Raw genomic sequence first — 27,583 nt, 5'->3', positions numbered from 1 at the left:
GTGCGCATTGCTTACCCCCATGCACACAGACTTAAACCGACTTACTACTGCTTAAATATGCTTACCCCCGCTTACTACTGTGTAACTATGCTTACTCTTGTTTACTAGTGCTTACACCCGCTTACCACCGCACTAATTTAGACAGTGATGTCTAATGGTTCTTGGGCAGGTGGTGGATTTGGCAACTGTATGGATTTATCATTCATTACACATTTTACCTACCATTTGTATCCCTGATTCCTGTGTACCTATACTGTACAGGGCACTTGTAATTATCTGTGGACTTTGCAAAATTATGACAATGGCACCTCACATCTGCATTTAATGCAGTACTCCAGTTCACAAATATATGTTATGTCACAGGTTATGCAACAAAATAAATTGATCATAAAGTGATTTGACATGGAAAATGGATTGTGCTGGAGTGGGACTCAAACCAGGAATGACTGCTCGTAAGGTGAATGCTCTGCCCACTACACTATTACTGTACTGCTTCATTTGCATATATCTTGCTTTTTATCCTCTAGTGCCATTTAAGCTGCATTAACCATAGCTACGCGATGGGCAAACCCACGCACTTACGGTTAAATTTGATCTGTTTCATTAAAAAAAAATCTTTATATTTAAATGTTGTAACTATTGCTCTTGTACACTTGGGGAGATGTTGCTGGGGGGGTATGCGAACACTTATCAGCGGTCTCACTCATTCTTACTCCTACACTGCTGTTCTTGATTGCAGGGGCATGTATATTCTGAGAGCTCTGCTCTCAGACATGCCCCTTGCACTCATACATGCTTCGTGTTGTACATGCGCACCTTCATTACTATGCATGGCGGGCTGCCGTCCTGCTCCTAAACGGCCGCTTCCATGCAGGACTAAGCTAGTCCTGCATGGAAGGATAGTGAATCTAGGGGAATGTTTAAGAAACCAGTGCTTATAGACATAACAGAAGGTCTAACAAGACAACATATAACTTTGATACAAAATTCAAAAGAAATGCCATATTTAAAAAATTCAGTTGGGGTACCTAGCAGCCACTATCATCCTGCTGCTCTCACTTACAGGGAAACTGAGTAACCAGATATATAGAGAGTATACATGAAGAGTAGCAGGTTTCTGTTTTCGATGTTTGAAGTGCAAGGATGGTAACATGCCATAACAATGTATCTTAATTTTGTTTCACACAAACAGTTGCCACAGTATTCTAACTAGCTTTACAAAAACATGCATTAGTTATACAAAGCCAGAATAATGACTGCTTAACATGAACAAATAACATAAAAGTCAGTCACTTTTATATACAGAGCTTCCCATCCACCCAGCAGGTACACCCTTTTTGTTGGCTGTGAATATATCAGATGCCTGATTGTGTTCAAATGAATGAATGAATAACTAAATGCCTAAGCAATGGCCACAATAATGTTTTTCAGCTCGCTGCTGTCAGAAACATAGTTAACACAATTCAAACCCCTTACTCATAGAAACACACATACACACACACACACACACACACACACACACACACACACACACACACACACACAGACACACACATGCCCAGCACAAATTACAGAGATCTGTGTGCACCCCAAATACATGCCCTCCCTTGCCCTGATTCATTCAAGTCATTATAACCTCAGACCTTTCATCCAGACATCATATCTCCAACTCTCTAATCCTTTAATCTTTATTGTTAACCTTTTGTACTCTAGATTTGCATTCATTTATCTCTATATGACCTACAGATTTGAAAGCAGTATAACAGATGCATCTAGCAAGTAATATTTATACTTAGTACAATCCATCATTCTGTTTTCTTAACCTTTGCCTTTCATACAGCTATTTCTGATTCAAAGTTCATGACCAAAGCACATGCACCTTGTGTAAGTATAAACACACACACACACACACACACACACACACACACACACACACACACACACACACACACACACACACACACACACACACACACACACACTCACACACACACAAACACACCAGTGCCTTGTCAGCACCAACATAACTACATCAGCTTGTATGAATTTATACACCTCAGATGGATCATTGCAATCAAATGAAAGTGGATTCCATGTGAGTAGTCAACTGACAAAGTAAGGTATTCAAAACTGTGCTGACATGAGAACGATGTTGGGGGACTTGTAATTGTCTGTATGGTTAAATTTTGGCACTTGTAATGTCGAGTGCCAACACACTGAAAAAAATCTGAAAGGCAGGAGAAGAGTGAATCTTGAACATTGTTTTCCCCCTTTAAACTTCTATTTTGCAAGGGGATAAGCTGCACTCTTGATGTGGGGGGTAAGCCATCCATACACCTTGAATTTATATATGCTAACTCCAAGACTGACATACCTCTGAGAAAAGGGATTATTCCAGAAAATGGCCATCTCAGACTTGGTATATGTAAGTATGTTTTTTCAGCAATTCAGTCTCTATGCATCATGACTCACTCAATTGGGTCCTGACATTACAAATGGTTACCATTTGTAATGTTACTTGTGATTACAGAAGCAGTACTATTTTTCAGACGTAAAAAATATGTAGCCAAAGTAATGTAATTTAGCTCACTGTTGTCACAAGTATCATGCAGTATAACTGTGCATCCCACTTCAGTGCTCCCACATGTGCATGTGAAACTAACACCCAGATTTAATAAACTCCATGTAAGAATAGTGTAATTCCTATATGGAGTGTATCATGGCCATGTCTACAGCTCCCCCTCGGCAGCACGCCTTGCATATTAATGAAGGTGTGCTACTGAGGGAGAGCCATGTACACAGTTATTGAATCAGTGCTAGGGGCTGTGTTACAGTGTTTGCAGATGTGTAACACACCCTCTGCACTGTGAAAGTGCCGTATGGCACTGTAACATTTCAGAAAGTGTCCTCAGAGACTTAATTATATATATGCAAAGAATATAGAAAGTGTCCTTCGACACTATGTAGTTATGTATTTATTTATGCCACATGGGGGGGGGGTGTTACAGTGTCCGTAACACACCCTCTGTACTGTCAAAGTACAGTACTGTATGGAAATTAAATGTTCCAATGTGAGTTTTCCTTTTATGTTTATTTATTTTTTTCTTTATTTTTTTCTCTCAAATTTAAGCATAGCTGAGCATGTTTGTGCGGCGAGGCGCATTGCTCAGCAGTGCTTAAATGTAACGAAAAGCTATATAGAAATGTATAGCTGAAATCTTCACTGCTGAGTTAGCTGAGTGGTTAGAGTCACAGTTTCATGTGCAGTAGGTGCTGGTTCAAATACCAAGGCAAGCCATTCAGCTTTTACATTAGAAATCATTTCTATTTCTATTTTTATTTATTTTATTGCCGTAGTTATTGATATTTGTCAACAAGGTTAATGCAGCTGGTCCAGAATCCCAGTGTCAGTGGAGATATGAAGTGAAAAACCTCCAGTTAAGCACAAGTGTCCAATACAGTTCAGTCACACACCAAGGTAATGTAATTAAGGTACATAGGGTGAGGTCATGTAAAGTAAAATACAAACACATAATAATAATGTATCAATAATGAGTAATTAATGTCAATATATATTTGTGTTATTATGTAGAACTGTTCTTCGCCCTTAGCTACATTTTGCTAAGTACTGCTGAGCCAAGTTAAGCAATGCTTAAACAGGACCTGTCTGAGCAATACTTAGAAATGCTTAGCTCCACTTAGTCGGTTTAAGTATTTCTAAGCAGTCTCATTCTAAGCAGTCCTCAGCTGAGCTAAGTGGATTTGCACACTGCGAAGCACTGCTGAGCCTTTGACACTTTAAGCAATCCTCAACTCAGCTTAGCAGGTTTGCGCACTGCTGAGCTTTGCTTAGCATTTTTAAAAATGGTCCAATGGTGGCAAAGTGCATGAAAATAGCTTTATTTAAGTTACACAGGCAGGAATCCAGTCAGAACCTGCTGGAGTTTGACCTATGCAAGAACTATGGCAGGTGGAGAGGGAGAGAGCTTTCAGGCACAGAGCTGGGGCATGTTGGAATCTAGGGTCATGGTTATACTCCTAGTGTATGCCCATTTATTGCTGCAGGGCCAGTACCAGGGCTCAGAATACAAGTCTGAGGCCTGGGACCATCTGGCATGTGAGCTCACCAATGCCACTGGAATCCCCCACACTGGTGAGCAGTGCATCATCATTATGATGACCTGAAGTGGAGTAAAGGGGTGCTCTTGGCCCAATGGATCCAAGATGCCCAGAGCCGGAATGCCCCAGAAGTTTGTAAGTATAGCAACCACTGATTTTTCAAATTGTAGTATGAATATATGATAAACAGGTATACATAATGGTGTGTTTCCCCCATAGCTGCAGAGGAGAGGACTCACAACATAGAGACCCATACAGGGCACCTTGTGAGGATGCGCCAACAGTGTGGTGAGTACAGATCTATCTTGCAATATATAATACAATAAATCAGAAAGTGTACATCATTTACTGCCAGTAGTTATAGTGTGTTCTGAGTGTACTGCAATAAATGTATTTTTAGACTCACATTGATATAAGTGAGTAATGCCAGGTACTGTGCAATACAGATGATGGCATCAAACATGCTACTATTGATGCAAAAAAGGTAATACTGTAGTAATAGTGTCTAGGAATGACATAAGTATATACTGTATTAATATTAAGGATCTTGTAATAAAGTACATCATGATTGAAACTGTGAAGGTAATAACTGACATTCATTCATCATCTACAGGATATCCAGTACAACTGCAGTCAGAATTTTGAATGTAATAAACCACTGTGCCATGTCACCCTCAATAAAGTTCTTTCCCCAAGTGTTGTATTTATTTTGGTCTGTTGTTGAAGAAATCCAATTGTACAGGTGCTTCACAGCAAATATGGCTGTGACACCATGAAGTGTCTGGGGTTTGGCTGATAAAGAACTGTTATACTAAAGTGTATATGTGGAGCTGTACAACAAGATAAAATACAATTTGATATATGTTCTGCTCTAAGATCTGAACTGTAATAGTAATGTTCATAGGTTCATAGATTCATAGGTGTGTACTAGGCTAATGGCTCTGGAGCCTTTATAAGCCTAGCCCATAGAAGTGCCCTGGCATCGTGCTGCCCAACATTAGTTCTCAGTGCCTCTATTAAGTAGAGCCACTGGAGTGATCCCCATGGTGAACTTTCTATTACCCATCAACTCATCAAGATATATCTTGAAGAGGGACAGTGAGGTGCCCTGCTTTACATGTATGGGAAGTTTATTCCAGAGCATGGGCAGTCTCTGGGTGAGGAACCTGTCCCTCCAGCATCTTCTATTGATTGTGGTAGTGAGGTTGAGGTCTCTGGAGAGTGTGCTGCCGAGGATTTGGGATTTCTTTAGATGTAGTATTTCTAACAGAGCTGGGTCAGACATGGCTTTGTAAGTTAAGCAGAGATCGTCTCTAAGTAGGCGATATGAGACAGAAAATAGCTGGAGTTTTTTGAGTCTGTCCATGTAGGACATGTGTTTAATGCCTAGGATCCTCTTTGTGAGGTATTTCTGTGGCCTCTCCAGCTGTTGCAGGTGTCTAGTGAGGTAAATGCCAAATGGGGCATTATACTCAATGGCTGGTCTAATGAGGGAAGATAAGAGAGAGGCAATGACCTCTTTCTTCCTGGCTGCAAAACCTTTGGTAATGAGATGTGCCACACAGAAGAATTTCTGACCACAGTGGCAATGTGGTGGAAAAAGGAGAGGTTGCTGTCAGTCTGCATCCCCAGATATCTTATAATGCCTCCAATGTGCAGTGGGCTCCCATCAATGTGGTAAGTAGTGGGAACTGAGTTTTTACCAAAGGGGATGATGATGGCGCATTTTTTGGCATTAAGCTTAAGGCCATGGTTCTGACACCAGTCATTGGTCTCAGTGAGGCCTTTCTGTATAATGTCTGCATCACATGGGGAGTTAATAATGGCTCCCAGCTTGCAGTCGTCTGCAAACTTGGTCAGCCAGAGTCCCTTTGTGTTGGCCTGGACTTCTGAGACGTAGATGCTGAACAGGAGAAGACCCAGGACTGATCCCTGTGGGGCTCCACTCATGACTGGTCAGACATCTGACTTGGAGTCGACTACTTTCACACTGTGTGTTCTATCTGTGAGCCAATTGGCAACCCACCTAGTGATATAGGTGCTGATGCCTAGTTTGATGAATTTATCAATAATTCCTGAGTGAGGAATGGTATCAAAGGCTTTGGCCGGCTTGAGGTAGGCTGTATGCACTGCCTTACTTTCATCCACAGCCCTGGTGACTGACTCAAAAAAGTCGACCAGGTTGAGCAGGCATGATCCCCCTTTCACAAAACCAAATTGCGTGGGGTCTAGAGTTTGGAGATTTCCTATATCTTTATTAATCAGGTCCATGATGATGTGGTCCAGAGCTTTACATATCAGACTCATTAGGCTAATGGGGCAATAATTCCCAGGGTCTGTAGTTGCTCCCCCTTTATGGAGAGGAATGACTGTAGCAGTGCGCCATTCAGTAGAGACAAAGCCAGAGGTGAGGCTGTGACTGAACAGGGTACACAGATGTGGTGCCAGTTCACTTTGTTTTTCATGTAGAACACAGCCAGGGATATTATTGAGTCCCATGGAAGCTGTATTCTTGGCCTTGGACAATGCAGCTTTAACCTGTGCTGCAGTAATGCTGGTTGCCTGGCATTTTTCTTGTATTGTGATTGGTCCTTTGGGGGGGGGAGGTAAAGTTGGCACTGAATCTGTTGGCCAGTATGTTGGCAATATCTGTTGGCTCAGTATAGGAGGTACCATAGTGCAGTAACTCAGAACAAATCTGGGTATTGCAATGGAGGTTCTTGATATAACTATAGAAGGCTTTGTGACTGCTTTTTGTGTCTGCCACAATTCTGTCTTCATGGCTGGCTTTGGAGGATTTGATGAGGGATCTCAACTTTTACCAAGTCAGACTTTGTAACCAAGTGAGCTTTAGGCACATATCAGTCAATCAGCACACAACAGTGGCCCAGTAGCTCAGTGTGATAGCAAATAGATATGTTGTTACATTTTTCACAAACAGACCAGTATTTGAATCCAGGAACCGGTACTAAGATGTATTGATAATAACAGACAAGTAGTCTTGACTATTTGTAGAAACTTTCATGCAGTATTAACAGATATTTTCTCCACAGGGCTTACAGGTAAAGAAATGTTTGTAGTAGCTGTGTGAAGGGTATACTAATAAACTGTGTCCCGATGTACTAGTGTGTAAACAGCAGTGCTCAACAAGTTGATAGCACTCCATTAAATAAAATGTCAGACAGTACTATAGTATTCCAACTGAATTAGACAAATTAAATGTTCAACTGTTGGTACGGCTGTATGCCAGGTGCATCTGTGAATGTGTGATGATAGTCCAAACCCATGCTACAAATGACAGCAGGATAGGTTTATGCACCATGTACTGTACCCCATGCATGTCTCTCAAGTGTCATGCTGTCATGGCTAGTGATCACTGTTGCCAGTAACCTTGGATGCAGATATGACTCCATTTAAAGTATGCCAGTAGCACACTCATATAACATCAGTGCAAGGTACACCTTCTTAGTCATATATATTACCCTGACATGTACAAGTCCCCTGTAGTTATGTACCTTTAATTTTTACAGCATGGCCCATACCATTCCATGTTGACAACTTGAGAGGTATGTACATGCTACAGAAGCTTTAGGGCACATGTACATGTAAAGTAAGGGCAGACATGTAGAGTACTGAGCAGTACTGTTGTGAAAAATATAGCATATACAGTTGTTAATGGAATGTTTTTCTCTCCCCCACCCCTTATCTGCACCACAAAAATGTATTGTTATACTGTGGGTATGGTTTATTACCACATATATTGTTTTGAAAACCTAATGTTGGGCCTTGTGTTCTATTATGGTTAATATATTTCAATGGTTGCATACTAACATACCTTGTTGAAATTACACTTTTGGTGGTCTGTTGCCATAACTGTTACTGGCATGCTGTTACAATAATGACTGTTAGTCCATTTATGCCTGTGTTCTGTGTGCTATGCAATTCTATTGTTCTGGGTTAATTGGAACACCCATGCATGTTGTTATAACTAATGTTGAAATTCTTTGTTCATGACTAACCAATACATTTTGACAAACCTCAACACCATAGCACGTTTGGGTAGGCCGATCCCAGCAGATCCACCTATCCTGCTTCATCTGGTCGCGGCACAGCAACCTCTCCTACCCAACTTACCTCCCAAAATGTACCTACAACCCTTCTCCAACATCCCACTTTCACCTTTAAAAAAAGGGCAACTGTCCCAAAAAAAGTCATCCCATACATAGCTCTCCATTTTACACCCATGTACACTGCCATTAATCAAGTTCCCCATGAGTTAATCAACAAAGTTATGTCACCCACACCCCTCCCTTTGGGATGTGAAGCTCCAAATTGCAAATTGCCCACATCATGCACAGCTGTTGCTGCACAACAAATGGAGAGCTATGGCCTTTTACTACACCCGTCCTACACATCCCTAGCTGCCTTTCATAATGTTTTTCCCCGTGCTTTTGGAATAAGTCTCAAAATGGTATCTTACACACACAGTTGGCATCCATTAAAACCCACACCAATCTAATTTATTGTATTATAGTGCTATGTATTTATCACTTGCACCATGGAGCTTACATGCCTACAAAGTGTCCAATGCTGTATCTAAGGTGGATGACAGCAACTGGTCCTGACAAATAATGCAATGGGGGTGTTAGCAAGGTGGAATAGGCCTCAAAATGGTGTAACCAACTCACACAGTTGACAGTCTTGAGATTAGATCCCCTACATAGCCAGTTTATTGTATTATAGTGCTACATATTTACCGATTGTGCCACGGAGCTTATATGCCTGCATAGTGTCCAAAGCTGTATCTAAGGTGGGTGACAGCAACAGGTCCTGTCAATTGATTCTATGGGTAGTGTCAACAGGGTGGCACAGGCCTCAAAATGGTATAACCAACCCACACAGGTGATATGCTTCATACACCCAGACACACCCACAGTGGGTATGCTTCACACACTCATAGTTGGCAGTCTTGAGATTAGAACCCCTACCTACCTAGTTTATTGTACTACATATTTATCACATACACCACATAGCTTATATGCCTGCAGCATGTACAGTGCTGTATTTAAGGTGGATGACATCAGCAGGCCCTGTAAAGTAGGGCAATGGGTGGTTACAGGGTGGAACAGGCTTCAAAATGGTTAAACCTACAAACACACAGTTGCCAGTGCTGAGATTAGAATTCCTACCTATCTAGTTGTATGTACTATAGTGCTATGCACTTAACGCATGCAACATGGAATTTATATATCTGAGGAGTGTCCAATGGTGCTTCTAAGGTGTATGACATCAGCAGGCATTGTAAAGTAGGTGATGGGGGGGTTACTGACTGGAGCAGGCCTCAAAATAGCTTAACCTACAAACACATACACAGTTGTCAGTGCTGAGATTAGAACTCCTACCTATTTAGTTGTATGTACTATAGTGCTGCATACACATTGCATGTGCCATGGAGCTTATAAGGCTGAAGGGTGTCCAATGTTGGTTCTAAGATGGATGACATGTACAGGCCCGGTACAGTAGTCTACTGGTGGGTTAACAGGGTGGAACAGGCCTTAAAATGTATTGTCGTTGCACACATATAGGCAGCAAATACAGACAGCCACAAGGGGATATCCATAACTGCACACACACAGACTGACTTGCCATTTTTGGAATTAGAACCACTACCTAGCTGTCTGCACTATAGTGCTACATATTTATTGTGTGCATCACAAGGATTATTCATGTGAAAAGTGTTGCACACTGCTGTTGGGGTGGATGACTTCAGTAGCTGATGACAGGTAGGCCACTGTTGTGGATGACACTAGTATCAGGGCCATACAATGGGTGACTGTTGACATACATTGGCCTGTTGGGTGTATGTATTCTGCTGTAAATTCAATAGCTACAGAAACACACACACACACACACACTCACATGGCAGGTGATGTGAGATTACAAACCCTCCCTACTATTACACAATGGAGCTCACCTTCGTACTTGCACGTGCCGCTGGTTATAATTGGTGTGCAAATGACTGCAGCAGTACTTCACTGTATGCCTTTCAGGGTCTCTCTCTCTCTCTCTCTCTCTCTCTTTGCATCCCTCTCTCTCTCTCTCTTTCTGTCTCTGTCTCTGTCTGTCTCTCTGTCTCTCTCCCTGTGTCTGCCTGTCTATAATTGTTATATTTGTATATGCTACCTATATATATGTATGTATATCACACTCATCAGATGCAGATATATCTTATATGTGTCACATACAGATAGAGAGGGTAATCCTGTCTGATGGGGGTGGTGAGAGATAGTTAAGGTGTACATAGCTTTGTGTATGCAAAGGCATATATGGACAACATAGTTCTATAGTCAGATGTGGGTTTAGACATGGGCTGTAATTCTTTAAGTGTAGGAGCATGCTCAATATGACATTGAATAGTAACAGTGGGACTCCAGTCCAGAGCTACCTGTACTCCAGTCCAGGATTTTGTGTGCTACACCCGATTGGCTGATGAACCTATGTAAACAGTCCAGCACCTCAGTGATATACTGGCTGAGGGATCTCCTGGCTGTGTGCTATCTTTATTAACTGAGTCATAGCCTCAGGTGGGTACAGAGTGCATTGGACTGGGCAGAGTTTTCCATAATATGTGTGGTATATTCTACATAGCACTGTGATTTCCTGGTATGTCAGTGGCAGATCAGTATAGAGTAATGTCAGGAACCACTGACAGACATTTGTTTACTGACTCCATACACTGCAGGGAACTATGTTACAGCACAAATTGTTCTAGTGTGCACATTCTATGTTTGTCTGGCCAGTGGTTCCCCTTCCCTTTATATGTGTCTCTTTGTCCTTCTGTAGTCCAGTTGCAGCCTTTATCCACAGTTGCTGCTATTACATATTTGTAGTTATGGTGTGAGTGGGGTAGAAGTCATAACATCAAGCACAGGGTTACAAACGTCACACCTCTGACTGTACCTGTTGAGCAGGTTGTCCATCATTGTGCCCCATACATCTGCTGTGGTCCTCGGACGGTTTGTGTTGCACTGTTATTCTACATGTTGGCCATAGCTGTCAAACTCTTACAGACAGACATCTGGACAAGCCCATATATAACAGTCAGACACAGGTCCAGACATGGGGCAGGGTCTTAATACTCCCCTTCCACATGTACACAGTTGGTAGAACAGTTTTGTATTAGCTTGCATTTTCTTATGGATATGACATCTGCAACTCAGCTGTCTGCACTGATGTTTTCATATCAACCTTTCTTGGTTTGCAAATAGTTTGCCAGGCAAATGCAATGTTATAACAAGCAGAACAAATATATGAGGCATACATGTGGACATTCTATGACACCCTGTTATTCCAGGGGTATGAATGGTGCCCACTGACTTGTTGTCAGTACTGACACAGTAACATGGAAGCCTTTATATCTTGGCACTAGACTGACCTATCACAATCTGCTGTTCTACTAGGCACTGTGTAGGTTACTCAGAGATGTGTACTGTCCATATGTGTGCCCCCCTGTCCCTCCATTGTCCAGCTTTCCTGCAGTAACAAGTATTGACTTCTAGATAGTGTGTACAACTCGACTTCTAGATAGTGTGTACAACTCCTACCGTTGGTGTAGCTGACATGCAAAATAGTTGACATGACCAGTCTCAAACCATGAACCCTGTCAACCACAGTACTGTACTTAGACTACTAAGCCACAACAGCCAAAAATAAGTGCTGCCTACTTCCTGACACTATCAACCACAAACATACATAGCACATTGACCCTTGCATATTGTAGAAATGGAAGAAGTTATCAAGTTGATTGTGACAGCCCTGGGTATGTGTGTTCTGCTGCTATTACCTTACAAACATAAATGCTACTGCAGTTCTATGTCAACATGGGTGTGTTGGGGGAGGGGGCATACCTCTCAACTGTACACATCTTCACAGACTGTCCAGATGTTTGGCTCATATTTTGGGTCCACTTTTCATATAACTGTGGTTGTGTAGAAAATAATGTTAAATCATTAAAGACTGAAGTTAAAAAATAATGACAGACATTTGAGTTTCAGACTTCTTGCCCTACAGAGACTTCATGCTACTGCAACACCTGTTATTCTAGCAACTTTCTATGCTTGTAAGAGCAATGTTTAAGGCTTGTCCCTGTTTTGGGGCCTTTGCCCCACATTTCTTTATGGCTTTGTACAATTTTCTTGTTGTAAGAGGTTTAGAGGTATGTATGGGACTCCAACATTGACATCCATGCCTTTGTCATATGACCCCACTGTTTGTATGTTCCTCACATAGTGCAGTGGATTTTGCTGGCTTGGGGCCTACTGCATATTGTGGGGCAGCCAGTATTTGGGAGAGAGTTCCTGTTGTCCCACATAGCTGTTTGTTGTCTGCTGCTATCCTGGTAACCCACTCCATTCCCATGCATACATGCAGCAATACCATACATATGCTACCACAGTCTACTACCTCATTCATTTGTTGTTAAAAAGAGCAACTTACCTTGTGCCAATAGCAGTTGAGAGGACAGTGCTTCAGGGATGACTCTGTTGGATGCACACAGTACACAGCCTATACATGGTAAGGTATAGGTAGTGTGATGTGGCTGGCATCCATTTTACTGTGTGTATGTGAGTCAGAATGAGGTGTCAGTCCCTAGATCCCTAGGGTGTCAGTGTATGTGCTATGCATTGCCTCTTTGTCAAGGCCAGGGCATACTGGGCATGCCTATGTTTGCCTACAGGGACAGGCTCAGGGGGGTTCCTCTTCTGAGTCCCCCTGTGCCTGTGGGTACCTTGGCAATGGTGGGGGACTGTGTGCCCCTTCCCTGTGATGTTCCTGCCACAGCTGTTTCTGCAGGATCATATTGTGTAGCGTGGCAGATACTACGAACATGTGTGCAAATGTCGCTGGAGAGTACTGCAGAGCTCCACCAGATATGTCTAGACAGCAGAACCGTGACTTGAGCAGCCCAAACACGCACTCTATGATGTTCCTAGTTTGTGCAAGTGCCTCATTATGGCATTCTTCAGTTGGTGTGTGTGCATTTCTGATGGGTATCATCATCCACAGTTCCAGCGCGTAACCAGCATCCCTCACTAGATGGTCATATGGGAGATCCCCCTTGGGAAATGCCTGGTACAAATGTGATGTTTGCCAGATGTGGGAGTCATGATAACTACCAGGGCAGCCACCACACACATTGATGATAATGGCCTGGGCATTGCACATGACCTGGCAGTTGATGGAGTGATACCCCTTATGGTTGACATAGACTCTACCCTCCTCACCAGGTGGTGCTTTGATGTGCACATGAGTGCAGCAGTCTATGGCACCCAGTACCTTTGGGTAGTGTGCTATACAGTGGAAGAGATGCATATTGCTGGTCCTCTCCTCAGGGGTGTTGAGGAAATAAATGTGCTCACTGGCATGTCTTAGCATGACATCCAGGAACTGGGTGGAGTACCCTGGATGCAGATGGCTGTGAGATCCCCATGATGTCCCCAGTAGGTTATTCTTAAGGCTACACATATCTTTGTTTCCACTGGTATGGGTTCCCCTCTGTTGGCTCTGGGTCTAAGGTGAGGCCGGCAGAGCTTGGTGAGTTGCTGTATGTCCCTGTCCACCCTGTAGCACTCTACTATCTCCAGCTCATGTAGCCCCTGAAATGTTACCCTGGGCCTGCACACTCTTCTCCTCCTCAGTCTGGACATATTGTCAGCATCATTATCATCACTGACCTCAGCATGTAGTGCATACAGATGTAGCAGAGCAGCATCAGCAGCCCCTAGCATTTTGTCTGTAAAAATTCCCAAGTGTGTACACCAATGGTGCAGAGTATGTGGGAAAAATCAGATTGAAGGGTGTATGCATACTTTATAGTGGTGTGCTGCAGCTGCAGCCTATGTGATTGGCTCACTATGACACATTCCACCTGCCAACTATATTATTAAGGGTTTTGAATGGGCCAGTGTGAGTGAAACAGGGCTTATCAGTCATTTATGCTTGATTGGCTTTCCCAGGTTATTACCCCCCCCTTTTTTTCTCATTTCTTCTACTGCTAAGCTCCGCAGCACTCTGTGAAAACCCACAGAGCTATTGTAAATATTGCTGAGTAGAAAGAGCCCTCCCCTGTACACAGTCACACTTAGCTTTTCTTTAACCAGCTAAGCAAAGCTGCTTAGCTGTGCTTAGCGGAGCGCAAACAGGTGCCACTAAACTCCAATCTGCTTACACATCCCTTGACACACCCACGTTTCATGTCAGCTGTCTCTTCTGCCTACACTACCATGGTTCTAGCCCTTACACAGTTAGTACCTGCAGACACGATGGCCTATTTTGCTATTAAATAAACTTGCCTCATTTACATACACCTAATTGCGTATACCCTGAATACTGCTCTACACCAGAGTCTATATCCTTAGCAACCACTACAATCTGCCATTGTATGACTCTGCATGCTGGCCACTATAACGCAATAACTTTGCAGAGCTGTAAATGTGATATTTTCCACTTTTTATTTTATTTTATTTATTTATTTTTTTGCAAACTAGCACATCTGAGCATCACTGCACACCGCTTAAATGTGGCATATGTATTAAAAAAGTTTAATTTTTAATATATTGCATTACTTTTTTAATTCACTGGTAATAGTTTTGGCCATTTCCATGCCTACTGGACATTATACCACCTTTTATTTGGGCTGTCACAGGCCCTGTTTAAGTTTTATCCTCCAGTACACGGTTTGTAACCATGTACATTTTGAAGGCTTACACAGCACCTACACGGGTGCCTTTATGCTTCCAGAATCACAATATCACCTCATTTGCATGGTTTTTACCAGCAGATGAGGTGATTTCAATTCCTCAGACACCTCTGTGTCCGCATGGTGTAAGGAAGCTCGTGCACGCCCCAAACCTTCTTTCTTGGATTGCTCAGCAGCCATGTTCCTTGTTCGAGCCTTCCCACTATTCTCTGTGTAGGGTTTATTGAATTTTTGAAAGGCAAAATGGACATACCTTGTGATGCAAGACAAAAAAATGTTTGCAATTTATTAAACTGTGCAATACACCACATATTACATTATCAGAAATATTTTAAGTTTCAGATTATGTGCAAATCAGTAGGAATGCAGTGTCATCCAGATATGAACTTTTCAGATTTAGTTGCACTGTGAACTACTTAAGGTAGTGGCCTCCACCACAAACCCTTACAATCCAAGAGTAATTTTTATGCTGTAATATGACAGCTACCAATAAAAAATTATATTATTACTGCAAGTGCTGAGAAATATCTCAGGAAAATACAACATTTGGAATGACTGATGCAATCCAATACTGTGAAAATGATTTGCATGTTCAGATATTTATAATGTTGCACCACTGTCACACAAACTAATAAAAAGCCACAAGGAACAAGCCAGGAATCTGCAAAACTTGTTTAATTAAGCGCTTTCATCTCAAATTAGAAACTTAGGGACCAGTCAGTAGCCTGGGGCAGCCTGAGCCAATAATACAAACAGAAACTGGAACTCCATAAATATGCAATAGCATGCATTCATATAGACTTACATGTACTGGTAGTACAGCTAAGTACAACTGTCAGTTCCTTTTTACTAAGCTTGTTGCTCCTACTATAATTGGAACTGTCTGGGTATCTTTCTTCCACATTCCTCTCATTATTGCCTGCAAATCCTAGTATTTTATGACTTTGCGTCTCTCTGTACATAAGACAATGTAATCAGTTGTAGCAATTTCAATGATCAACGCTACCTTTTTTTCATGGACTACTATATCTGTTTTTTTCTCATCTATTTTTGAACTGTTGGTAATGGGTGGTCCCATGTCATATGAACTTCATCATTTTCTATAATGTAATGTTTTGTAGTTCATGTTTCCAGTGTTTCTCAGCTATTGTTATATTGTAGTGTTTGCATAATCCCTAGTGCAGCAGTCATGGCACATTATTGTCTTTCAGTATACAGGCTCTCTGCCATGAGTGTATCACACCCAACAACAAGATCTGTGACTGTTTCCAGTTCTTTTTTTACAGAACTTGCATTTGTCTGTTTCTCCCACATGTTCAATGGACTTTGTAAACCAACATGTATGTATTCCAATATCCTGGGCCTCTATAATTAGACTTTCATATTTTGGTTTCACTTCACCTCTCCTTAACCATTCTGGCATCAGATGTTGGTCAATATTATATTGTTCCAGGAGATCTTTGTACTTGCTACTATATTTATGGATTTTCCAATTTTCTTTCCTTCTCATCTGATCCTTTTCCTTTTATTCTTTCATTTTTTTAACACATTCAGTTGGTGACTGATTTTTGTCTTCTTCTTGTTTGATTTCCATTCCCACTTCACACTGGAATGCCTCTGCTAAACTAAGGATGTCATCCAAGATTTCTTTTCCTCATATTTTAAAACTTTCATTATGTTTGGATCAGGTGAGGTCAGCAGATATGTATACAGCCCCATGACTGCAGATCTATATGTTATCACTTTCAAGGAGGTAACAAACATCTTTCAGAGTGAGGAATATATAATCTTGGTATACACTATGGGACGATGTGAGGTATTGCCACCTGTATCAGGGAGAATAGGGCAGTGCATGTGTAACATGTGCCAGCATAGTTACCTAGAGTTTTGTAAACAGATTTGTAAATAATTTTGTCATTTGACTATCACACCACCTTGTACAGATGCTCATGTTAAAAAAGTATCAACCGTGTTATTATAACTGATTAAATATTTATGTTTAAACAAAGAATTCTAACATTTTCAAATAATACTGCAACAGATCTTAGAAAAGCTCCGAGTCTGTACTCTACCAATGTCATGTGATGACAGTCTATAACCAGCACTGAGGGGATGGAGCTCACAGATCAGCTTGTTTTGTTTTCTTTGGAACCTGATATAAAACCTATGACAGTAAGCGCAGTCAGTTCAACTGAAATTAGTTCAGTCCAGTAGTTAGAAGTTCATCACCTTGCCTTGTGGGAAGTAAGCATCTCGGAATTTAATCTTGACTTGCTCTATTAATTAAGTTAGATAGGGAACAGTTCTTCTTTAGACAGTCAGGAATTACAGAAATAAGCTAAATAGTGTTTTTCTGCATCTGCTTGAATCTGTCCACCTGTGTAATTTTTATTTCTACTGTGATTGAATCTCCAATGTTTATTGCACTTAAATATTTAATATTCTGATGTTTTCTGTTTTATTTATTATTAAACATTTTTATACCTTTCATTGTGGCTGGTCTTTTAGAGATTACTTTTAACATCTTGAGAGTACTTTTGCTTATTCTAGTGATACCTTGACCACTCTGAAAAGCCTGGCTGCTTTGGTTGCATTCTAGCATTTATGTTAGTATTGATTTTACTCAGTATAATTGGATACCTTTGTAAGAGCCTGACAGTGACTGGCTGGTGGCAACATCACCTTGTTGTCTAGGCATAAGGGGACACAGCTAGTAAATCTGTGCTAGTCTTTCCCAAGAGTGTGTATGTGTGTGAGCGTGTGTGTGTGTGTGTGTGTGTGTGTGTGTGTGTGTGTGTGTGTGTGTGTGTGTGTGTGTGAAAATCAACTACCCAAGTGTGGGTGTGTCAGTCACTTGGAACTGCTCTTGGGGGAAATTGTGCTTGATGCAGACAGCTGCATTGGAAAACAATGAGTAAATCCATCTCTGTTTTAGTGACTGTCTCTTGATGGTATGAGTGGTGAGGATTGAGGCTCCATGATTACTGGCCCAGGGTAAAGAGGGCCATCACACACTGATTGTCATATATCATTTGAAAAGTATTGTATTCCTATCCAACTGATCCAATATTCTTTAGGATCATTCAATAACCCAAAAACACTAAGGTAGAAAAGATAGAGCAAACTGGTTTAAAGCTTTGACTTTATTCTTAGATGTCAAGGCACTTTTCAATATTAGTTTTCTTCTTCTGAAATATTATTTACTAAGTTTTATTTTCATTTGTTCATGTTTTATTGCTGATCCTTCATCTGTTGCCAACTATTTATACACTCTCTCCTGCTCAAGTTCTTTTATATCATGTTCCAGTCCCAGATAAATATTTTCTCGGTGTTGTAGCCTTCCTGTTTTAAATGTTGCTTTTGCACATTTATCAAAATGAAATTAGATTCTTATATCATCTGAAAAAGTTTTAACCATTTGTAGTTGTGCTTTCAACTCCTTATCTGATGAACTATGCAGTTCTAAGTCATTCACAAAAATTAGATGAGGTGTCTTTAAACAATATTGGTTTCTTGTAGACAAATTATAACCATAGCATAATATGTGTAGTAAATAGCTTAATAGGTTAAGGGCAAGATAAAACATCAGAGGTGGCAGACAGTCACCCTGGAATATCCCCCTTTGAATTTTTAGCCTTATGATAATAATTTGCCCATTGTCATGGTTCAACTGCAAAGTGGTTTGCCACTGTTTCATGGTCACTGTAATGTAGTTCATCAATGTAGGGTGTATCCTGTATATCTTTAAGCATTCCTTTATCCATGAATGAAGAATGCTGTTAAACACTTTTTTCATTTACATCTATCCATGCCATACTTAGATTCTTACCCTTTTTACAATTCTCTATTATTGCTTTATTTAGCAACAAATGATCCTTTATTCCATATGAGTTTCTTTTGTTACCCTTTTGTTATATTTCCACAATTGATTTTTTTGTCTAAATAACTATAAACTCTGCATCAGTTCTAGTACATAGCTTGTATAGTATTGGGAGGTAGGTTCACTCTTAATGAGGAGTATAGTTTTTCCTTTTGTTAACTAATTTGGTGTCCATTTGGGATGCGCATATAAATCATTTTTTACTCAGGGCTAAATCTTTGTGTAAATATGTTAATGCTTTTAGGCAGAATATACTTACTGTGTCTGGGCCTGGGGGGGGGGGGGGTTCAGTAAGGAGCTTTTCTTAATTTTCTCTCAGTTTCTCTGGCCATTACTTCATTCCATTTCATATCCTGTATGGTAGAGCTCTTTACTGTATCTTTTAATTCAGCATCTTTGTTATGTTCAACAGGGTCTTCATAAATATTTCTCTAAAATATGCCTATTTCTTCTTTTTTGGTAGTATTTCTATTCCTTTTGCTTTGAGTCAAAATTTTCTATAAAGTATTTTGGGTGATCCATGGATTGCTTATTTTGCACTTTTCCTTTATATTTATCTACATACTTTCTAAGTATTTTCTGCTTGTGCTGAAAGTCTTAGTTCATTATCAACAACAGTATATGATAAATCTTGATCTGCTTTGGCTTTGTGTATTGATTTTATCATGTCTAGCTTTCTAAGCACTTTTGATGATCTTTTCCCTTTTCCTATATTCTTCTAGTAGTGATATTTCTCATCTTAATTGCTTTATAGTTTTCTATATTCAGTGTTTACATGGTAGCATTCTACTTGCTCCCTTCTAGTCTTTTGTTGCTCTAGTTTTTTTGCGGTAAAACTTTATTTTTTATTAGTTAAGCTGTGCAGTAATATATTCTGTTTATTTCTGTTATATTGCATGCATTTCTCTATTCTGATTACTGTATTTATCTGTTGTATCAGTCTTCTAACTGTTTGGGTCTTATTTACTTTCTGTAATGTACTTCTTTTATTTATTTTAATATGTCTATCCATCTCTATTAAATCAAGCAGGTCTTCCCTTAAATCATTTTGTCATAGATCAAGAGTGTATTCTTTCCTCTCTGTTGCCTGTGAGTAACCTATAGAATGTTCCAGAAAAATATTCTGTGACATATCCTCTTCAGATGCACCCTGCCTCATATGGAAACCCTTTAGCCCATCATTCTGCAACATTTTCTGTGTTGGAATTGCTAATGTTTCCTGGTCCTTCCCTTGCTGTGCATCTTTAACTGAACTTTCATACTGGTCTCCTACAGAAGGCTCCAGAGTATCATCATGTTGCAAATCTTCTGCAGATGCCTTCTGCTCTATCTGTTCCTCCTAAATCTGGGGGCTTGTTATTCATCATGCTACAGCATTGCCTGTGTTGGATGCTCCACACTAAATCCTTCACTTTCCAGATAATCCATAACTTCAATTTCTATTTGTTAAACTTCTAACTCACTAATCCTGTTTTCTACAGTCCACATTTGTTTCCTTATTTTTTGGTATTGCAAATGTTCCATACCTGGGTGCCTTTGCCTGTATTTCTTTTCAAATATCTTTGGAGCCACGTTTTGTGTATCATTTAGCTTGGCTTTCTCCATTGCATAAATATTACACCGTTCCAGATTGATTTTTCTTTCCCATGTTCATGTTTCTTTTTTGTACCTTTCAAAAATCACTGGATTATATTCTTTAAATTTTTGCACATCCTCTGTCACTTCTTTTTCCAGGCAGCCCAAAGTTCCTTCATCTATGCAATGTTTTTCATAAATCTTTTTCATTAATAAATACAAATTTCCCTTTGAAGCCTTTGACAGTTTTTGTTTGGCAGGTATTTTTTCCAATAATTTCTTTTTTAATTTTTCTAAATACCTTCTATCTGGAAATTCTGGGCTTCTTGCTTAATAGGAATAAGACATAATTTTGTTTCTTATCCTCAGTAGTCTACATTGTTTTCTTTTTGGATTTTTTTTTGGCCTGTCGTTTTTTTTTATTTTTTTGTGGGATACTACTTCCTTCTACAACAAGAAGTCCTTTTTCCACTTGAGCCTGGTCTAACCCTGTTATATGAATGTTTCCATGTCCTGTGGATTCTATACTGTCTATTTGTCCAGTCCTGGCACCAGTGTGTACACCAGGATTGATAATTTTTTTTATCGAGGGACTTTTGCAGACAGCTGTCTTTTTTATTTTTTAACCTACCTTTCACTATGACATATGGTATATAAATACAGTCTATATAGCACTGTTGTTTTGTTGAGATTTTGTGAAAAAAACAGGGGTCCATCATGTGAAGGTACTCACCAAAACTTGAGGATGAATTCAGTTCTAGCAATATTACTCTCCTTTTCTTTCTGATTTTATCTATCCATTTGGACACTTTTCATCTCTCCATTATGAAACTGCAAGTTCACACTGATGTGTTCTCAGATCATTATTACTAATTCGAGTCCTCCCTGTACTTTGTTTGAGTCCAGTTTGCATAGTTCTTTACATAATGTAATTTAATTTCAGTATCTAAAGTTACCTGTATGCTATTAGGACAATTTATCACCCCCTTTTATAGTGCCAAACCACTTTCTATGATATTTTGTCAATTTATGCATAATCTGTTGTATTTGAGAATACATTTTATAATCTACACTCAGTTTATCATTTTGGGATCTATGTTCATTCATCGAATGGAAAAGGCATCAAATGGCATGTTTCATCAAACATGCTTTTCATCAAGTCATTTGAGTAAAATCACATTATGTTAGGGATCAGGACATTTGCCCTTTCCCACTGTAGTGCAATCTCAGAGCTGGTATATATAATTAGTGGGGGCTGTGGGGTGCTATAAGGAGTTTCGCTAAATGGCATTTTCGTTGTAATGCTGTTCGGTGATTTTTCCATTTGATGACCCATCAGTTTGCCTACCACATCTGATATATATATATATATATATATGTGTATATATATATATATATATATATATATATATATATATATATATATATATATATGGGTTCCTATGACTTCGTCGACAGTTCATTTCATCGACAAGCATTTGCCCCCTTCCCCAATGTTGTGCGACCCTGGAGTTGATATATATAGTTAGGGGGGGTGTGGGGGGCACAGCCCCCATTGGAGATGTGGGGGCCAAACCCCCCCACCTAAAATGCTTGTCGATGAAATGAACTGTCGACGAAATGAACTGTCGACGAAGTCATAGGAACCCATATATATATATATATATATATATATATATATATATATATGTGTAAGACGCTGTCTGGTTCGATTCTCAGCTAGAGCATCTCATGTGTGGAGATATGCGTGAATGGGTGTACCTTCGTTGAAGGTTGTGTGTCAGGGCTGGTAACTCGACATGTAAAAATCAACTACCAATCATTAACGGACCGGAGTTCCGCTGTGGCGACCCCTAACCAGGAAAAGCCGAAAGACACAAACAAATATATATATATATATATATATATATATATATATATATATATATATATTTGTTTCCTATTATGCTCAATATCTTTATATACATTTTCTTCAAAATGTCCTTTTTCTTGTATCGCTCTGTTTATTTTGTCTGTCCACATTGTGTATTTCAGTTTTGAAATGTATAGTTTGACCTCTTTTCCAATTCTTATGTATTTGTCTGTCATCTTAATTAAGTTTCTTGTTCTATGGAAATATATCCCCCTGAACGTGTATGCCTAGATCTTGATGTTAAACAATTTTTGCATTTTATTTGCATTCAAACAATTTTCTTTTCAAAATGTGCCACATTCCTTCTTCCACACTGAACCCATCCCTCCAATTAGTTTTACATAGTGACTTTTTTGTTTCTGCATAGTTTGTAATTAATCTTCTGTGCATTGCTCTCTGTTTCAGTTAGGCAGAAATATCTAGCAGTAATGTAACCTTTATAACCCATATCACTACACATTAAGAGTGGTAAAACTTGACATAAGGTAACAGTCATTTCCTTAGAAACACAAAGAATGCCCAGTATTTTTTTTTAAATCTGAAACAACTGTTGTTCCTGAACAAACATTGTAAATAATTTCCTTACTAGCTTTGTTGAATCAATATTATTCCAGTCTGTTCCTGGTAAATTTAAGTCCCCTGCCACTATAATTTTACATATAATAGCTCTGTATTGGCACTAATATATTTTCTTTCATGTTTGTTGCCCTACCTTACATTCAGCTGAAGACTTGAGTGATTATGGCTTCTACATATTCTAGGCCAGAAGGTTGTATTAATGCAGAGTGTCTTTAAGAGGACCCCTCACCCTTATCCTCATCTTCATCCTTATGATTCTGAGTGTAGGTTGCAAAATTCCTACCATCATCATTTTGTAAATAATGCAGCAGGTTATAAATAAATGGCTGGCCTTCAGCATTTTGCACTGAAGCATACCATCAGCTTTACCCAGGCATTGCAATACATTTTCAGGTTTGTGAAAACATGTTTAGTTATGCTCTTTCCACAACTCTGAGTTCATAGGTCTACTATACAGGTGTCTGTGAGAAGGATACCTTATAGGTGTGAGGCTCCATGGCCCCTCTATATATCTGGTACCACCTAACAGATATCTGTGAGGTACACATCTGATCACAAACTCATGGGAGAAGACACCAGATTTTCAGGCATCAACACTGTGGATTTCAGGCTGAAATACTGACAATATGACCTGTGTGATCACATGCCAGCTAGAAGCTCAGTAGTAATAGCTATGCCTGTTGAGGTAAGTGGCTGTATCAACTGTAGTATGTTTCCATATGTGTGTCATTAACTACATCAGGAATGCCTGGGAGGCAGCAAGCTGTGTGAAAACATTGCATTATGGGGGTTAACTCTATCTGTATTTCAATGACTTGTATGCATTGATCAGCATAAAGCAAAATGCAATATAGGAACTGCTGCATGATGTGAATGGCCGATGCAAGGACTTTACCTGTCGTATCATTTGTGAGCCTTTGGAAAGCACCTTTTATCAGGATGGTTAGAGTGGTTATAACTCCAGTTTACATGATCCAGTGTCTTTGACAAATAATGCCCTGACTATAACTCTACTGACTATTTTTTTTTATAATTTCCAAAATGTTTGCCCGCATTTGCATTCGTTTGCGCGGGTATGCCCTTCGCTCAGCCACAGTTAGCAGACATTGAAAATTATATAAGATCTACATATGCAAATTAAGCCAAGTAGCAATAGCATAGCAGTAGAGACATCGGCCAAAGAGGAGGTAGTCACGGTTCGAGCCCCCACAACATCATTCTCCATTTTTATTGAAATAAGTATGAAACAATCCCCTGACATATATATATATATATATATATATATATATATATATATATATATATATATATATAAAACTATAATTTAAGTAAAATGTAATGAAATGGCCCATGTATTTGTGAACAAAACCGACATAATATATAAAAAAGGATTATAATTGCCCATAGCTTAGCAGTGCTTTAACAAGCTTAATATGAGTGCCCGTAGGTGAGCAGCACTTTAACAAGCTTAATATGAGTGCCCGTAGGTGAGCAGCACTTTAACAAGCTCAATATGAGTGCCCGTAGGTGAGCAGCACTTTAACAAGCTTAATATGAGTGCCCATAGGTGAGCAGTGCTTTAACAAGCAAAATATGAGTGCCCGTAGTTCAGTAGTGCTTCCCCCAGCTCAATATGAGTGCTTATAGGTAAATAACGCATTACTCAACGTAAGCCATTTGCGCAGAGCTGCGCAGCACACCAACCAGCTCACTGTCGGGCAACGTTGGGCAAGCTGTAGCAAAGTCGCCTTTACACAGACACACCTCCTAGCCTGACTAGACAGTAGTAAAATAAAAAAAGCAATGACAAGAGTCGAACCCAGGATACTGTGCACCATAGTCAAAGTACTGAACTACTAAGCCATAACAGTTGCACTTAAAAATACAGTATTAGCATACATATAGAAATGAATGAAAATAGAACCATGACAAAGCAGGTTTGCTGTAAGCTGATAAATATCCAAAATGTCCAATCACAGATAAATCCGGGAAAACCGGCATATATAAGCCCCATAGGTGGGAATACACACCATAACTGATTGTGGTACCCATTTGCAGTCAGGATGGCAGGTGCAGTAGAGGGAAATTGCTTTAGAGCACAAAGGTGGGGTGTTGAGGAGTCAAAATATATGGTTTGGCTCCTAGTCCATGATCATGAAGCGCAACTCATGCAGGGCCAGGTTCAATGGGGAACGTATAAGGCAGAGGCATGGAACTGGTTGGCACATGATCTCACCAGTGCCACAGGCATTCTGAGGACTGGTGAACAGGTCCGTCACCACCATGCAAACCTGAAGCGACGAAAGGAGGACCGACTGAACCGATGGATCCAGGAGAACCGCCAAATGCCCAATGCCCCACTACTGAGTAAGTATCCATGTAATTAAGTATGTAAGAAATGCTATCCTAGCCTATAGTATGGATAGGTATGTTACAATATTCCTTCATTTATATTACAGCTGCAGGTGTTCGTTCCACGAATCCGCAAGCCTGTGCTGATAGGCTGGCGAGGTTGCGCCACCAGGCAGGTTAGTAATTATTCTGCTGGTATTGTTATAGAATATAAGCGGGGCAGCTTGTAAAAGAGTTCAGTGTTGTAACCCAGTAATAAAGGACAAATAAGCCTAGAAGAAATATTCTGCTAGTATTGTAAGATTAGATAAGTGATGCAGCCTGGAAAAGAGTATTGCAATCCAGTAATAAAGATTAAACAAGTCTCAAATAGAGTTTCCACCTGTATTGTAATATCAGATAACTGCTTCAGCCTGAAAATGAGTGCTGTAATCAATCAACAAAGAATAGACAAGTGTTGAATACATCCTTGTAAATTCTGCCATATGAAATAAGTGAGTCAACTGGAAAGGATTGTTGTAACCCAGTAATAAATGTTAATAAAGCCTAGAATTAAGTACCATCCTGAAATGTAAATATAAAATAAGTGAGAGAGTGTGAGAAAGAGAGTTTGAAGCTACCAAGAAAGCTGTAATAAGTCTGGAATAAAGGTATACTGCATTCACTACATAATGAAATGAATGAGACAGCCACAACCAAAGAGTGAAATGTCTTTAATAAAGTACAGAACCTTGACTATGTCCGTCCCACAATTTGGATATGTTGCTGTACCCTTGCATTATGGAGATAGTATGGTTGTATGAAATGCTGAACATCTACAGTTGTCTAGACCCATATAAATCAAATGTAGCAGGATGCTTTACCTGAACACAGCCAGATATGAACATATATGAATAAAAATGGAATATATATTAATGTAGCAGTAACATCCCCATCACCAACATTCCTAAGGTTACATACAGGAAACTGTACTAATACATGTAGGGGATATATATCTGCATCTACTAGGAATGTACAGTATATGTATAGGTAGTTTAAGTTGTTAATGTAATATTTCTCCACCCTACCCTGGTTTCACAAATTATGCCATTCCACACCAAACTGGGTATGTGTATTCACAATTAATTCCAATGGACATTTGTCCTGTTGGTTTATACATATCTGCATGTACGTTGATGCATGTGCCCTGTTCACATATCCAAACCTGATGGCCTATTGCCACCAATCAACCCTGCATGCTGTTGGAATGTCCACTGTTGTTCTAAATATGCATGTGTTATGCTTGCTGCTCAATGTTCGGAATTCATGTGTGTTTGGTTAATGGGAATACTGATGCATGCTGTTACAACTAATTTTGAATGGTGTTGTTTGTTACTAACCCAAAATACCATAACATACTGCTAAACATAGGACAACAGGGAAGGCGGGTTCCAGTGGACCCACCTCTCTCACCTCAGCTGGCGAGTGCACCTGGCACCAGTGCCCAGGCCGGGACCTCCTCCTCCGGTGGCCCTGTGTCACCTTCGGGTGGAAGCGCTGCAGGGGATGGGGCTCATCCCCCCTCTGCCAGCGTAGCCAGAGGAGAGTCTCCACTCACCCTCCATAGGGTCCGGTCTGTGATGCGTAGTGAGATCAGGCATTCTGTGACTGATCCCCTACGCCAGCTTGAGGCGAGAGTGGCACAACACATGGGTGTGCCTGCCCATCCTATCCAGCCCTCAGCACAGCCCCGGCCTGGGCTGTGAAGGTGCAGTGGTAACTACCCATGGGTGGGGATCTCAGTTCCACTGTTGCCATCTGTGGGTTCATGGGCTTGCGATATCCAAACATCCGTCCCCGTCAGTTGTGTTTACCCCCCACATGTGTCATACTCCACTCCTGTATGCATCTTGTTTGTCTTGTCTGTTAACCTCCCCAACCTACCTCCCCAAATATACCTACTTCCTGTACCTCACATTCCACTCTCACCTGAAAAAAAAAAAAGGGCACTCTGTTCCCACAAAAAAATTACGCCCCATACATAGCTGCCCATTTCGCATACATGTCTGCTGGACATGTAAACTGATAATTACAATTGGCTGTACAACATATTTTGTTGTCCTCACCCCTCTCTCAGGGGTGGAAGGTGTCAAATCTCACTCTAAATTTCTAACATATGCACAGCTGTTGCTGGTAAAGAATTGGGCAGCTATGGGCCTTCCCTACATCCTTCCTGCACATCCTGAGCTTGTTTTCCTACTGTCCTACCCTCTTTGTGCCCCCTTTTTCACCGCTTTCCTATTTCCCCATTTTCTTTTCTTTAAAAGAAAATAGGGCGGGTGTTAGCAGGAGTAAGCACTTTTAAGCAGTAGTCAGCGGGTGTGTGCTTAGCTAAGCGTAGATAAGCATAGCGCAAACCCGCTTACAA

This window comes from Protopterus annectens, chromosome 11.part0, assembly GCF_019279795.1.
Source record: "Protopterus annectens isolate FY-2018-M chromosome 11.part0, PAN1.0, whole genome shotgun sequence".
Taxonomy (NCBI): domain Eukaryota; kingdom Metazoa; phylum Chordata; order Ceratodontiformes; family Protopteridae; genus Protopterus; species Protopterus annectens.
Note: the sequence above shows the minus strand (reverse complement) of the source record.